Source organism: Amborella trichopoda, chromosome 12 (assembly GCF_054954075.1).
Source record: "Amborella trichopoda isolate Santa Cruz 75 chromosome 12, AtrichopodaSantaCruz75HAP2 v2.0, whole genome shotgun sequence".
NCBI lineage: Eukaryota > Viridiplantae > Streptophyta > Magnoliopsida > Amborellales > Amborellaceae > Amborella > Amborella trichopoda.
In genome coordinates, this window is record NC_142347.1 from 37176682 (window position 1) to 37190302 (window position 13621).

A 13621-nucleotide genomic window follows, 5' to 3' on the forward strand; every position below is an offset into this window, starting at 1 on the left:
AAAGAGTTGCCAAAGGCGGGAATTAACCTTCGTATGGTATTATATTCATTGGGGGTTTATCGTGGCGAGAATTGCTACGAGAACCCATGGAATTAGGTGAAGGTGAAAGTGTAATATTATTTCTATTAGCTTCGAAAAGCTGTAGTACAAGTGAAAGTGGTGATCCTTCGTCGTTGGCGTCAGTGTTGGCCCCCCTGCAAAAATTCACGGATAAGGAAATCAGGAAGAGAATTGGAAGATCCGGGAAGGTGTTCAATAGTGAAATTAAAAGTGGACAGGATAGCCTGCCAGCGGGCAAATATTTGTTTGGAAACTAGATTTTGAACATCTTTTTACAGAATATCTTTGGCGGCTTTACAATCAGTTCGTATGAGAAATTGTTGATTGAGAATATCACTCTGGAATTTTGTAACACAATGAACAATGGCTAATAATTCTTTTTTGACCATAGAATAGTTTTGTTGAGTTGAATTCCAAGCTTTAGAAGTATACCTGAGTAATTGTTCCTGGTTATTGATGCGTTGTTTGAGAATACCACCCAAACCTATTTCTGAGGCATCACATTCTATTATCTTGAAAGCAGTAGGATGAGGAAGGGAAAGGCAAACAAATGTTTTGACCTTTTGTTTAATTAGTAGAACTGCTTTAGTATGAATATTTGTCCAAGGTGGATGATCCTTTTTTAATCTATCATGTAAAGGTTTCGCATCTATGGCAAGATTAGGATAGAAATCACTTACATAATTTAAACATCCTAAGAATCTTTGAAGTTCTTTTTTATCAAGTATCTGATCAGGGAATTTATCAACAAACTGTATGGATCTATCTATGGGGATAATTGTGCCATGGTGAATCATATGTCCTAAAAACCTAATATTGGTTTTAAACAAAGTTATCTTTTTTGTCGATACGACTAGTCCAGCATTCTGGACTGCATTTATAAAAGTATTAATATGTTTGATATGCTGATCTATTGATTCAGAGAAGATCAAGACATCATCAATATAAACTATCATGAATGGATAATAAGCATTGAAGACATCATTCATTATTTTCTGAAATTCTGATGGAGCATTTTTCAAACCGAATGGCATTACATTCCATTCATATTGTCTAAATGGTACATTAAATGCTGTTTTATATTTATCTTGTTCTTGGATTTGTATTTGCCAATATCCAGATTTCATATCGAATTTGGAAAAGATGCAAGCATTGGCTACTCTATCTAATAAATCTTTCTTATTTGGGATAGGATATCGAATCCATCTTAAAACTTTATTAAGAGGTTTATAGTTTATGACTAATCCGGGGACGCCTCTTTCTTTTTCAGCATTTTTATTTACGTAAAAAGCTGCACAACTCCAAGGTGAAGAGCTTGGTCGTATTAATTTTTTGAATTGGAGTTCATCTATTTCTTTTCTACACATGTCTAATAAAGTAGTATTCATTTTTATTGGTTTAACTTTTGTAGGTATTTGTTTTTCATCAAATCCTTGTTCATATGGTAAACTAATATTATGCTTTTTTCTGTCTCAAAAAGCATTGGGATGTTCGCTACATATAGAGGTTTCTATTTGTTGAATCGATTGAATCTTTTGTTGAATCAAAGGTTCTTGTACTGGTTCTTCTATATGCTTATATTTAATTTCTTGTTTTAAAGTACAGAGAAATTTTTCTTTATTTTGTAATTGACTTTTTACATTATTTATTTAATTTAATTTTGGTTTATGAATAAAATCAAAGTGTATTGGTACATTTTGATAGTGCGAGGATATTCCTGTTTGATCTATTGACAAGGGATATAAAAGGGTACGGAATGTGACTCCAAGTATAACTGCTTGGCTTAATCCTTTGACCATAATAAATGGAGTACTAATACATTGATGATTATTACAAATAGAAGCATTGGATAATTTGTAATTGATAAACAATCTACTTCCATCTGTTGTATTTAATATTTGAGTTGTCTTATCAAAATAATTTGACGTTACTAAACCTTCATTGATGTAATTAAGGTCAGCCCCTGAATCTATTAAGGCTGAAGTTTCAAAACTATAATCTTTTGCTACAATTATTTTGACTTGGACGAACCATTTTTGAATTATGATTTTATCGATTAAATTAACAGAAGGAATTGTTACCACATGAGGTTTGGCTTCTGAAGTTTCTGGTATATCTGATGGTGGATCTGACTCATATCTAATGAGCTGATCAAATTCTATTTCATCTGTATCAGTTTCTGGTTGAGATATTTGTTGTAGTTCTAGAAATTTGATCCTATTTTTTAATTGATATACTTCTTTTTTAACCTCTTTGATTTCTTGTTTTAAATCTGAAATTGAAGGTTTTTTTTGTTGAGAAGTATGTTGTTCACTTACTCTTTTCATGATAGAAGCAAAATTGTATTCATCAGGTGTTTTATTGATTGGAGGTGTTTTTGCTTTGGTTTTAGTTAATGTAATAAATTTAGTGATTACAAATCTTTTTTCCTCTGGATCTGTAATTTTCTCAATGATATCTAATATTAGATTATCTTCTTGAGTAAGCATATGAAGATTATGTGTAGGTATAGGACAACTACAATTAGTGTCGTTCATTTGATTTGATGATTCTGTGTCTGTTGAGGAGTCTGAGGAATCAGATGATTCTGTCCATAAAAGGTCATCATCTTAAATATGTTCTATATGTGATTCAGTGGAATCTGAAGATATGGAATCATAATTAATTATATTATATATTTTTGATTTAATTGAATCATCTAAATGTAATGATTCTATTTTCTTTTTTAATTTGCATTGGTGTTTGTAATGACCAACCTTTCCACATTTATAACATACTGGAAGCTTCTTTTTATTTTTTGTATTTGGAGAAAATTTGTTTATAAACTTTTTTCTAGATTTTTTATATTGTTTATGTACTTTCTTTGATTTGGATTTATATTTGTCTTTTTTATATTTTTTCTTTTTCTTATATAATTTTTCAAGCATATTTTTCCTATCTAGATAATATCCAAATTGTTCACAAAAATCACCAAGTTCTTTTCTCTTGGTAATTTGTTGTTTATCCAACTGTCTTTTGAGTTTAAGATCAGTACATAAAGCTAGTCCTTCAGCACATATTTCTGCTGAGCGTTCTCCAAGTGTATAGGCTGAATAAACTATAATTTCATTATGTTTCTTTTTAAGTGTATCTTTGACTTTTTCTGCAAATAAATAAGGTAGACCAGCAATAAATTTTTCTTTTTAGTGGTCTAGTTGACAGTCGTCTCGTATTAATAATCTTGAGAAAAAGACATCCTTATACCATTTGTAATGAGATAATGTAGGACAACGAAGATTAGAGAGCAAGTCTTCTGATCTTGCTGCTAATAATGCTGTACTTCTTACAAAATGAAGTGTAATGGTATATATTAAGATATTTACTGCATCGCTTTCAGTATAAATTATTTCTTGATTTTGTTCATTCCTGACGGTCTATTGTCTTGTGTTGGTAAGAATTCTATTCTTAGTTTCATCATCTACATAGAAATCCCACCATCCTCTTAACCAGCCAGTAAAACCATTAATTATTGCTTTCGCAACTTCTTGGTCTGGGTTGCCGGCCATTTTGTTTGCAGAAGCAAACATTGTCATGTGCCTCATGACATCTAATATTTTTAATTCCGATAGACCATCTATTGTCCAATTAACTATTGATCTTCATGAATAAGACACAACTTGTTGTATAGCATCTTCTTCAAGTTGGACATCAACATGTGTAGGTCTTTTATGATATGGTAAAGCTGTAATGGGTTTCTAAGTTTTACCATAAGCTATTCTATTTAGATCAATAGGTGTGGTATCCATAAAAGCATTTTCTTGGTTTTATATAGTATCTTCTATGATTGGTTCTATTTCTTCTTGGAGCATCATTGTTTCATGCTCTGGTATTTTGGATTTTCCTTTATCAGAAGATTCTGGTAATAGACTAGGAATAGTTGGTAAAGGAATACTGATTTTGGGAGAAGGAATTCCTTTTATGTCTAATTGAGCTAATTTGGCTATTAACTGATCCATTAAGGTTTTATTACTTTCACCAATATGGAATTTATTTTTATTGAATTCTAGAGGTGGTTTGAACAGAACTGCCTTAGGAAGGGAAGGAGTGACTTCCTTTGAAACTAGTCTTTCTATTCGTTTTGCCTGTTTTTTTAGAGACTGCATATATAAATTAGTATAATTATTTTGTTCCACAATATGAGGAATTAATTCTTGTTTTTTTCCTAATTCTTTGGGTAGAACTTTATATGGTGTGGCAATTATATCATATAATGACTGTGGTGGTTCTCCTTTATTTGATGGAGTTACTCCTTTGAGTATTATACTTTTTTCAGGAGGGTGTGTACTAGCCGTAGTAGTACCATCCGTACTAATATATGTTTTTTCTTCTAGAGTTTGAAGATTATCAAATGAAGGAATATTTATTTTATATTGAATACATATTTCTTTTAACCATATAAAAAATCTTTTTGTTTCTCTTTCTTTTTTGAGAAATTTATTGTATTTTTTATGCATTAATTCTATTAATCTTGGTTGAAAGGTTTGAAGATACTATTGCCTGATATTTTGATTTTCTTCAGAAAGATAATCTTTTTTCAAATAATCAATATTAATTTTCTTCTTTTTTCTTTCTATTTTAGCGGCTAAATATGCTGCTATATACTCATCATCATATGTATTACTTCTATATCATCTTCTATTTGTAATGTAAGTATTTGGAATTCTTCTATATTGGGTTCAGGAGTGTATGTGGGAAGAACCACATGATCAGCCGTTCTTCTTATTCCTTGTAGTTGGAAGTCTGAAGATGGTATTAGTTGGGAAGAAGAAGAGGAAGAAAGAAGTATGATGACATCAGGAGTAGTATGACAGAATTTTCTTGCAGGTATGAATGCTTTTCTGTTTCTTTTCTTGTTAATATCTATATCATCCTTTACGTTAGATTGTTGGAATTTTATTTCGATATTTCCATCTGGATGTTCAATTATTTGGTTTGGAATATTATTTCTAGGTACTTCTTGAGGTAAAATAATATCTGACCAATGAATTGTTTTAGGTACAATCGCATGTGATTTTTCTATACTTGTTTGAAATAATATAGTCTGATCTTTTTTATCCATTTGCATAATATTAGGACAGAGAGTATTAATTACTTTGTAATAAATTCTGTACACTATTGCTAAGTTCTGAGAACCATGCATCATATTGAATCCATGAGTTTTTAAATTGATAGATAAGATATCTAATATGTTTGGATCTGTTAATGAAACAGAAAAATTTGGAAAACAATTAAAGTATATTGGTCCACTACATAGGCTGGATTCGACCATGCCTAGAAGTGAATCTGTGAAATTATTGTGTCTTGTATCTCTTAGGCATACAAGCACAGAAGTGTTTAACCCTAGTCGGGTTAAAGGTTTAATGGCTATTTGAATTAGCCCAATGTCTAAATATTTATAATTATTTTCTTTATGTTTTTCAATAATTTTTCTTGAGAGTAGCTGAAAGTCTTCTTGATTCTGAGTTACAGGTAAACTTTCTTCTACTGTTTTTATAGCATAACCTAATTTGAATTTAAATGATCTTTTTTGATAAATATCTTTTATTGGTACCTTAGGAATATTCCAATTCTGAATATGATCTTCAATATCATTTATAATAATGTGTTCCTTATTTTTAACTCTTAATGTCTGAGATTGAGTTGCATTATTACCTTTAAGATTCATAATTAAATTTGCCATCTGTAGGTTGCGGATAATGACAATTTGGACGATCAAGGGTCCAGCGTGTTCCCCTAAGCGGCTCTTCCTGGCCTTGGCTGGTACTTTGCCTAGACTTGTCCTTTCGTCTCTTGCCTTAACTCTCGGACCAACTTTCTTAGATGTAAATTTAAGTAGGTTTCTACAGTAATATTGTAACTTTTTACTCTAACAGTTTTCTATTTTTACTGTTTGGCTTTGATACCAAAACGCGCCGAGATCTCCAGTAAAAATCATGTATTTGTTTATAATAAATATGTGAAGATTAAACTGTTATATTTGATGATTTCCTATAGGATTTTGTAAAACTTTAGACAGAAGAGAATTATACAAATAAGAGGTATAATGGATATATCGATAACTAACCACTGTGTGTCGTTGAAATCTCCTATTTTAAAACTAAATAATATTTTAAATTGCATATTATATATAAAAATTCTTCATAGTACGTACAAACAATAACAGACTGTATGCAAACTGATATTACAATGCAAACAGATATTACAAACTGCAAACTGATATTATAAACTGAGAACTATTACAGATTGTACAAGATTACAGATTAAACTGAGAAAGATAAAGGATTACAGACTGAGAAAGATAAAAGATTACAGAAAGATAAAAACATTACGAACTTAATAACAACTTACAGTTTACATATGCAATAACTGGAAAAGAGTTTCCAGTGTTGGGGGCAATATGAAGGAAGAGAATTCAGATTGCAATCACATGCAGATATAAAAATTAAGGAGGAGAGATAGAACCTTGAGAGATAGAACCTAGAGGTGAATGAGTAGGAAGCTATGAGGTCAAGATAGCTTTGATGATGAAATATCTCCCGGAGAGAAAGAGTAGAGAAAGAAAGGTGAGCAGAGAAGGAAGGAAGAGCAGAGAAGGAAGGGTGTCGGAGAGGGTTGTCGATCTGAGTTTCGACCTGAGACTTAGGTTGCGAGCTGAGAAGTAAATGAGAAGGGGTTCCTTTTTATAGACGAGTTTGCTTCATTGCGAAGCAAAGGGGTGATTAGATTAAAAGGGGAAGAAGACAGATGAAGGGGAAGAAGACAAAGGAAAAAGAGATGATGAGACCGGAAGAGGAAGTGGACAAAAGGTAAAAAGGAAAAACCCAAAAAAGAAAGCATCTTGTACAGTACTTTGTTTGGTTTCTTATGCAGGTGGCCACAGTAAAAGCGCTTTTTCTATAGTGGCTTCTTTGTTGTTTATGGAAATGGGTACAGTAACGACATCTTGAATAGTCTTCTTTTGTCGGTAGTGATAATGGCAGGGCATCTTTGTCGGTGGAGTTTTATCGTATCTGGCATTATGTCGGTGGAGCTTTGTCTTGTCTATCAGCACTACTGTAGAGCTTAGGATCTCTGACTGAACTCATTTGGATCTTCTTCTTCGGGATCTGTTTCTTCTTCTGGATCCGCTTCACTGAGTTGTAAGTATCTATTGGTGTGTAATGGTGACGATTGAACAATTTCGTCTGATGAAATCGGTTTTCTTCCTGCTTCAGCGAATATTTCTTTCATCTGTTATTCTAACATTTCCTTTGAAGCATTTGGGTTGGATTGGAGCATATTTCTTAGATATGTAGGAAAGTCAAAGGAGGTATTGGCTGTGCTTGGGCTTGGTTGATATATAGGTGTTTGAGGGGGTATTCTTTTGGGAGTTATGGTAGTGGGATCCATGTTAAAGATATCCCACCATTTGACTGAGATGGTTTTGCCCAGTCTGGGAATGTAAGTATGGTCGGCTGTATTATTAACAGAGATGGTATATTCCCACTTCATTATCCATGAGAGTTGGTATAAAGCCATAAAGTAAAGGTGATGATCAACAGTATTATCATTATTATTGAATTGTGCAAATTGTTCCTGCACAGTTTTGAAAGCAGGAGGTAAAATTGAAATTGTTGATCCCCAAACTAAAAACCAGTTTTTAAACCAGTTGGGGAATCTTTCAAAAACAAGTAACCGGAACTGGATATACCAGCTATGAGTATTGTTTGGATTTTGGTAATAAAAGAGTTTATGCCAAGCCTCTATATATTCGGCATATTTGTAGTATTTGTATGAAAAATCGGGGTTGAGTAATTTCTTTCCTTGAGCGGGATTGCAACCCCACTCATTATAGGAAAGTAGTTTCTTAATTTGAACTTTTGAATAAGCAATAACTCGAGTATTTTGCTGGTAATAATGGACAACAGATATGGATCCTGTTTCCATAAAAATTGCTTCATAATATTCTCTGATTTTGACTCCATTGGTTGGGTTTAAATGATTTATCAAATATAATGGAGCAAGTTTGATGGGGTCTGTATTGATGTGATGTTCATCAATGGTGATGTCCATCAGGTAGGCTCGTTCAATATATGAGGATTTGGGCATATTAGCCCTTGAAGTTGGTTTAGATTGGGCTGGAGAATATATAGGATTAGGAGTATGAGCTTCAGGGTAAGTTATTTGGTGAATAGGGGAATTTGAAGGTGAAAGGGTTACCAAAGGCGAAAATTCACCTTCGTATGGTATTATATTCATTAGGCGTTTATCGTGGCGAGAATTGCTACGAGAACCCATGGAATTAGGTGAAGGTGAAAGTGTAATATTATTTCTATTAGCTTCGAAAAGCTGTAGTGCAAGTGAAAATGGTGATTCTTCGTCGTTGGCGTCAGTGTTGCCCCCCTTACAAAAATTCACGAGTAAGGAAATCAGGAAGAGAATTGGAAGATCCGGGAAGGTGTTCAATAGTGAAATCAAAAGCGGACAGGATAGCCTGCCAGCGGGGAAATATTTATTTGGAAACTAGATTTTGAACATCTTTCTACAGAATATCTTTGGCAGCTTTACAATCAGTTCGTATGAGAAATTGTTGATTGAGAATATCACTCTGGAATTTTGTAACACAATGAACAATGGCTAATAATTCTTTTTTGACCATAGAATAGTTTTGTTGAGTTGATATCCAGGCTTTAGAAGTATACCTGAGTAATTGTTCCTGGTTATCGATGTATTGTTTGAGAATACCACCCAAACCTATTTTTGAGGCTTCACATTCTATTATCTTGAAAGCAGTAGGATGAGGAAGGGAAAGGCAAACAAATGTTTTGACCTTTTGTTTAATTAGTAGAACTGCTTTAGTATGAATATTTGTCCAAGGTGGAGGATTCTTTTTTAATCTATCATGTAAAGGTTTCGCATCTATGGCAAGATTAAGATAGAAATCACTTGCATAATTTAAACATCCTAAGAATCTTTGAAGTTCTTTTTTATCAAGTATCTGATCAGGGAATTTATCAGCAAACTGTATGGATCTATCTAAGGGGATAATTGTGCCATGGTGAATCATATGTCCTAAAAACCTAATATTGGTTTTAAACAAAGTTATCTTTTTTGTCGATACGACTAGTCTAGCATTCTGGACTGCATTTATAAAAGTATTAATATGTTTGATATGCTGATCTATTGATTCAGAGAAGATCAAGACATCATCAATATAAACTATCATGAATGGATAATAAGCATTGAAGACATCATTCATTATTTTCTGAAATTCTGATGGAGCATTTTTCAAACCGAATGGCATTACATTCCATTCATATTGTCTAAATGGTACATTAAATGCTGTTTTATATTTATCTTGTTCTTGGATTTGTATTTGCCAATATCCAGATTTCATATCGAATTTGGAAAAGATGCAAGCATTGGCTACTCTATCTAATAAATCTTTCTTATTTGGGATAGAATATCGAATCCATCTTAAAACTTTATTAAGAGGTTTATAGTTTATGACTAATCTGGGGACGCCTCTTTCTTTTTCAGCATTTTTATTTACGTAAAAAGCTGCACAACTTCAAGGTGAAGAGCTTGGTCTTATTAATTTTTTGAATTGGAGTTCATCTATTTCTTTGGTAATTGATAAACAAGCTACTTCCATCTGCTGTATTTAATATTTGAGTTGTCTTATCAAAATATTTTGACGGTACTAAACCTTCATTGATGCAATTAAGGTCAGCCCCTGAATCTATTAAGGCTGAAGTTTCAAAACTATAATCTTTTGTTACAATTATTTTGACTTGGACGAACCATTTTTTAATTATGATATATATATATATATATATATATATATATAGTAATGATACTATGAGATCCTCCTATATATATATATATATATATATATATATATATATAGTAATGATACTATGAGATCCTCCTACATTCATGTGAGTAGGACCCCAAAAGATCACCATTAAATTTTGACACAGATCTCTAAAAAAGTAATCAGTAAACTTATTCACCCAATTCTCACACCTATGTAATTACTTTTCTAGAGATTAATGTTAAAATTTAATGGTGATCCTTTGGAGTCCTACTCACATGGGTGTGGGAAGGTCTCATAGTGTTATTACTTATATATATATATGGAAAACTCTTCCCAACACTTATAGCCGAAAATGAACAGTGATTTTGCTTACCTTCATCACCATGAAAATTTCATCACACAGTCATAGTTGTCCAGTAGTTTTTCAATTTTCATGTTTTTTCTACAATATATATATGAAAAATTCTTCCCAACGCCTATAGGCGAAAAATGAACAGTGATTTCGTCTACCCTCATCTCTATCCAAGTTTCATCGCATGATCACAGTTGTCTAGTAGTGTTTCAATTTTCATGTTTTTTCTCCAAATATAAATTATTTGAAATTTAGAGCATGTGTACATCTTAGTGAGACGCACCTAATAAAAATATGAAAAAAATAATTTTTAAAATATAAATTGACCAAAATAGCCCCAAAAATTTACGAGCGTATTTTAGTTAATTTATATTTTTGTGAATTATTTTTTTTATATTTTTATTAGGTGTATCTCATTAAGATGTACCCATACTCCTAATTTCAGATTATCCTGATTAGTAAACAATAAATGAAACACTACCAGACAACTGTGACAGTGGGATAAAGTTTGGACAGTGATGAGGGTAGGCGTAAGCACTATTCATTTTCGCTTATAGACGTTTTGTAGTATCTCCATATATATATATATATATATATATATATATATATATATATATATATATAGGAAAAAGTTTATATAAGGTTGCAACCTTCAAATATAGAATTACAGATGCACCTCAAAAATCTATCGGAAAAGGTTATTTTAATGTTGAAAATCCCTCTAATTGGTCATCTCGATATCGAGATATTTGAATTTTAAAAAATAAAAAGATTTTGCGTCTTAGAAATAGTGCATCTTGCAACACATTATCTAGACCATCCATTTTTTAGATTTTCATATGTTTATAGATCTACTTGATTACTATTTTTTATTTTAAAATTTTATAGTAAGATATGGAAATAGATTTTGAGATAATCCTAATAATTTTGTACACCAAAATTACATGTTATGATAAAATTTGGAGGTACGCTATAATTGGATTGTTTAAGGTTGCAACCTTATAGAAACCACACCCATATATATATATATATATATATATATATATATATATATCGGTTATGTTATGGTGCTCACACTATAGAGTAATTTATCATTGTACTCAATAAATTTTGAATACTTATATACCCTTGTTTTATACATAGAGTATTTTTTTTAATAAGGATAATATTTGTTATTAAAAATGGTGTGACATCATCTATATGTGGTGTGACATCACCCATATTGAGTATACTAGTGCCATTTATAGGGCATCATCCCCTTCTTCCATGATAGATACACTTACCAAAGCATCTCGACGAACAAATTTTCAAGCTTTACTACTGTAGACTGAATCATTCACCCTCGTAAGGATCTGATGAATGGTGCAAACGTATTTCAACTAATTATAATACATCACCATTAGCATAGAATCAATCAATGATAGATAGAATAGCTCACAGTAACCTCCCTTGATGTACTGTGGAATAAACAAAGAAAAATTTGTAAAAAGAAAAGTGCATCCTTTTCATGTTCCAGAGTTTTCCTTTCAACTCGAGCGTAGTTCCATAGTGCATCAAGGGAGGCCACTTTGAGCTATTCTTTCTATCATTGATTAATTATATGGTAAAGTGATGTATTATAATTTGTTGAGGGGCATTGTATACAATGAGACAATTTATCTTTCATACATAGAGGTCACAATTACTTACAACCATCTGATGTGAAATCTGATAGCTTGGATGTGTCACAAAATTCAAAAAATTTTCTTTTGGACTTTGACCTTGGTCAATAAAATAACTGCAGCCACCCAACATCACATTTAGTGATTAAGATCAATTGTGACCACTTTGTACCAAAGGTAAATGGTCTCATGTACTTCTCCATTGAAGGAACTTCTATTCACACTCAAATTCTATCTTATAAATTATGAATTTCCTTGCTACCGTTGTGCCAGTTAAGGTGATTCCTTTTCGCGGCACCATAAGAAAGGAGAGGATTAGGTAGCAGAGTGGTACTCAGGGCGATCAAAAGCTGGTGTTAATGTCCTTGATCTCAAGGATCATCATCCTTTTGATAGACAATGAAGGAGACTTTGTTGAAGAAGAATAACATGAGGAGGCTTTGGAGCCGTTGACGGGGGTGGAAGATTTACCTTTAATGAATGTTGATTTTGTAGCTCCTTTGAATTTGGTAGCTGAGGACAACCATGAAGAACATCTGCCTAATGAACAGGTGCAGGTTTTGATGAATGTAGTTTGAGATCATGCTGGTTGAATATAATATAGATATTATGGTTCCCCTTCAAATCTCTTTTTTTTTTTTTTTTTTGGGTAATTTAGTGAGGAAGACTGGCCCTACCGGTTTTTTCAAATAGTTTAGGAGTTACCATTTTGAAAGTGTGAGTGAGGTGTTATAAGTGGGAATGAAAAACCATAAAGTGGTAACTTGGGTGTGGGAGTGCTACCACCACAACCCTAGCCCTTTTTCCCTTCAAATGTCTTATATATATATATATATAAAGAGAGAGAGAGAGAGGCCATTGACATAAATGATCGACTTGCTAAGAGGGGTGTTCACTTTGTTTGGAATAGCTAATTCTAGAATAGTCACATTGTTTCATGTGGGTTGGACCGCATTTATACAATACACGGTCTAGAGATATAAAGCATCCATCTTAAAGATGGATGCAAATAGGTGGTCCATCTAAAAACAATTGTAATTAACGGTCCAAATGTTTTCTTAATACACTTATTATTTCTAGTTTTCAAATTTTATTTATTTATTCATATTCATGATTTCCATGTTAAATATTATATATTCTCAAAAAATTAGTATCAAATTATACTTCAAAAACATATTTATTGCCAATCCCGCATTTCTACATACGCAAGCTTGGCCGCATGCTGACCATGTCCTTATTGAATATTGTCAGGAAAAAAATTACTATCTAAACCACACAGACTTTCTATACTTATCCTAATCCACCACTAATAACCAAAATTACCAAATTCAAACGTATTTTTCTAATGGAAAATAAGGGACAGAAAATCTAAGGGTCACCCAAATAAAACCTATAATCTCAGCCCACAAAGAATCAAAATTTAAAATGGAAATAATAAACTACCCTCCCTCAACAAGATCCATTCATTCCAACATAAATGGTGCCTAGTCTAAATATTTTGAGTTTCTCTTAAATGTCTTGAAAGGTACTATTATTTCTCAATAACTGTTCGTGTGCATGAGACAAAATCATACATGAAACTTTTGCACGATGCGAGGGTCCTTCACATGTGACTAAGAGTAAGTGGAATGCGTTTCTCGTGATAAATGGTTTAGTTTGGGAAAGAATTATGGGCTCAAGATTATGTAAAGAAAAAAAACAATAATAAGT

The 13621-nt window shown here is 32.2% G+C and overlaps 1 long non-coding RNA gene across 1 annotated transcript; it reads left to right on the plus strand.

The window, feature by feature from the left end:
- The first annotated feature begins 4618 nt into the window (after positions 1–4618).
- Positions 4619–12507, plus strand: LOC148779566 (uncharacterized). Its single transcript, XR_016046467.1, has 3 exons — positions 4619–4923; positions 5786–5859; positions 12185–12507. It is a non-coding gene; the product is annotated as an uncharacterized LOC148779566 (long non-coding RNA).
- Positions 12508–13621: the final 1114 nt, after the last annotated feature.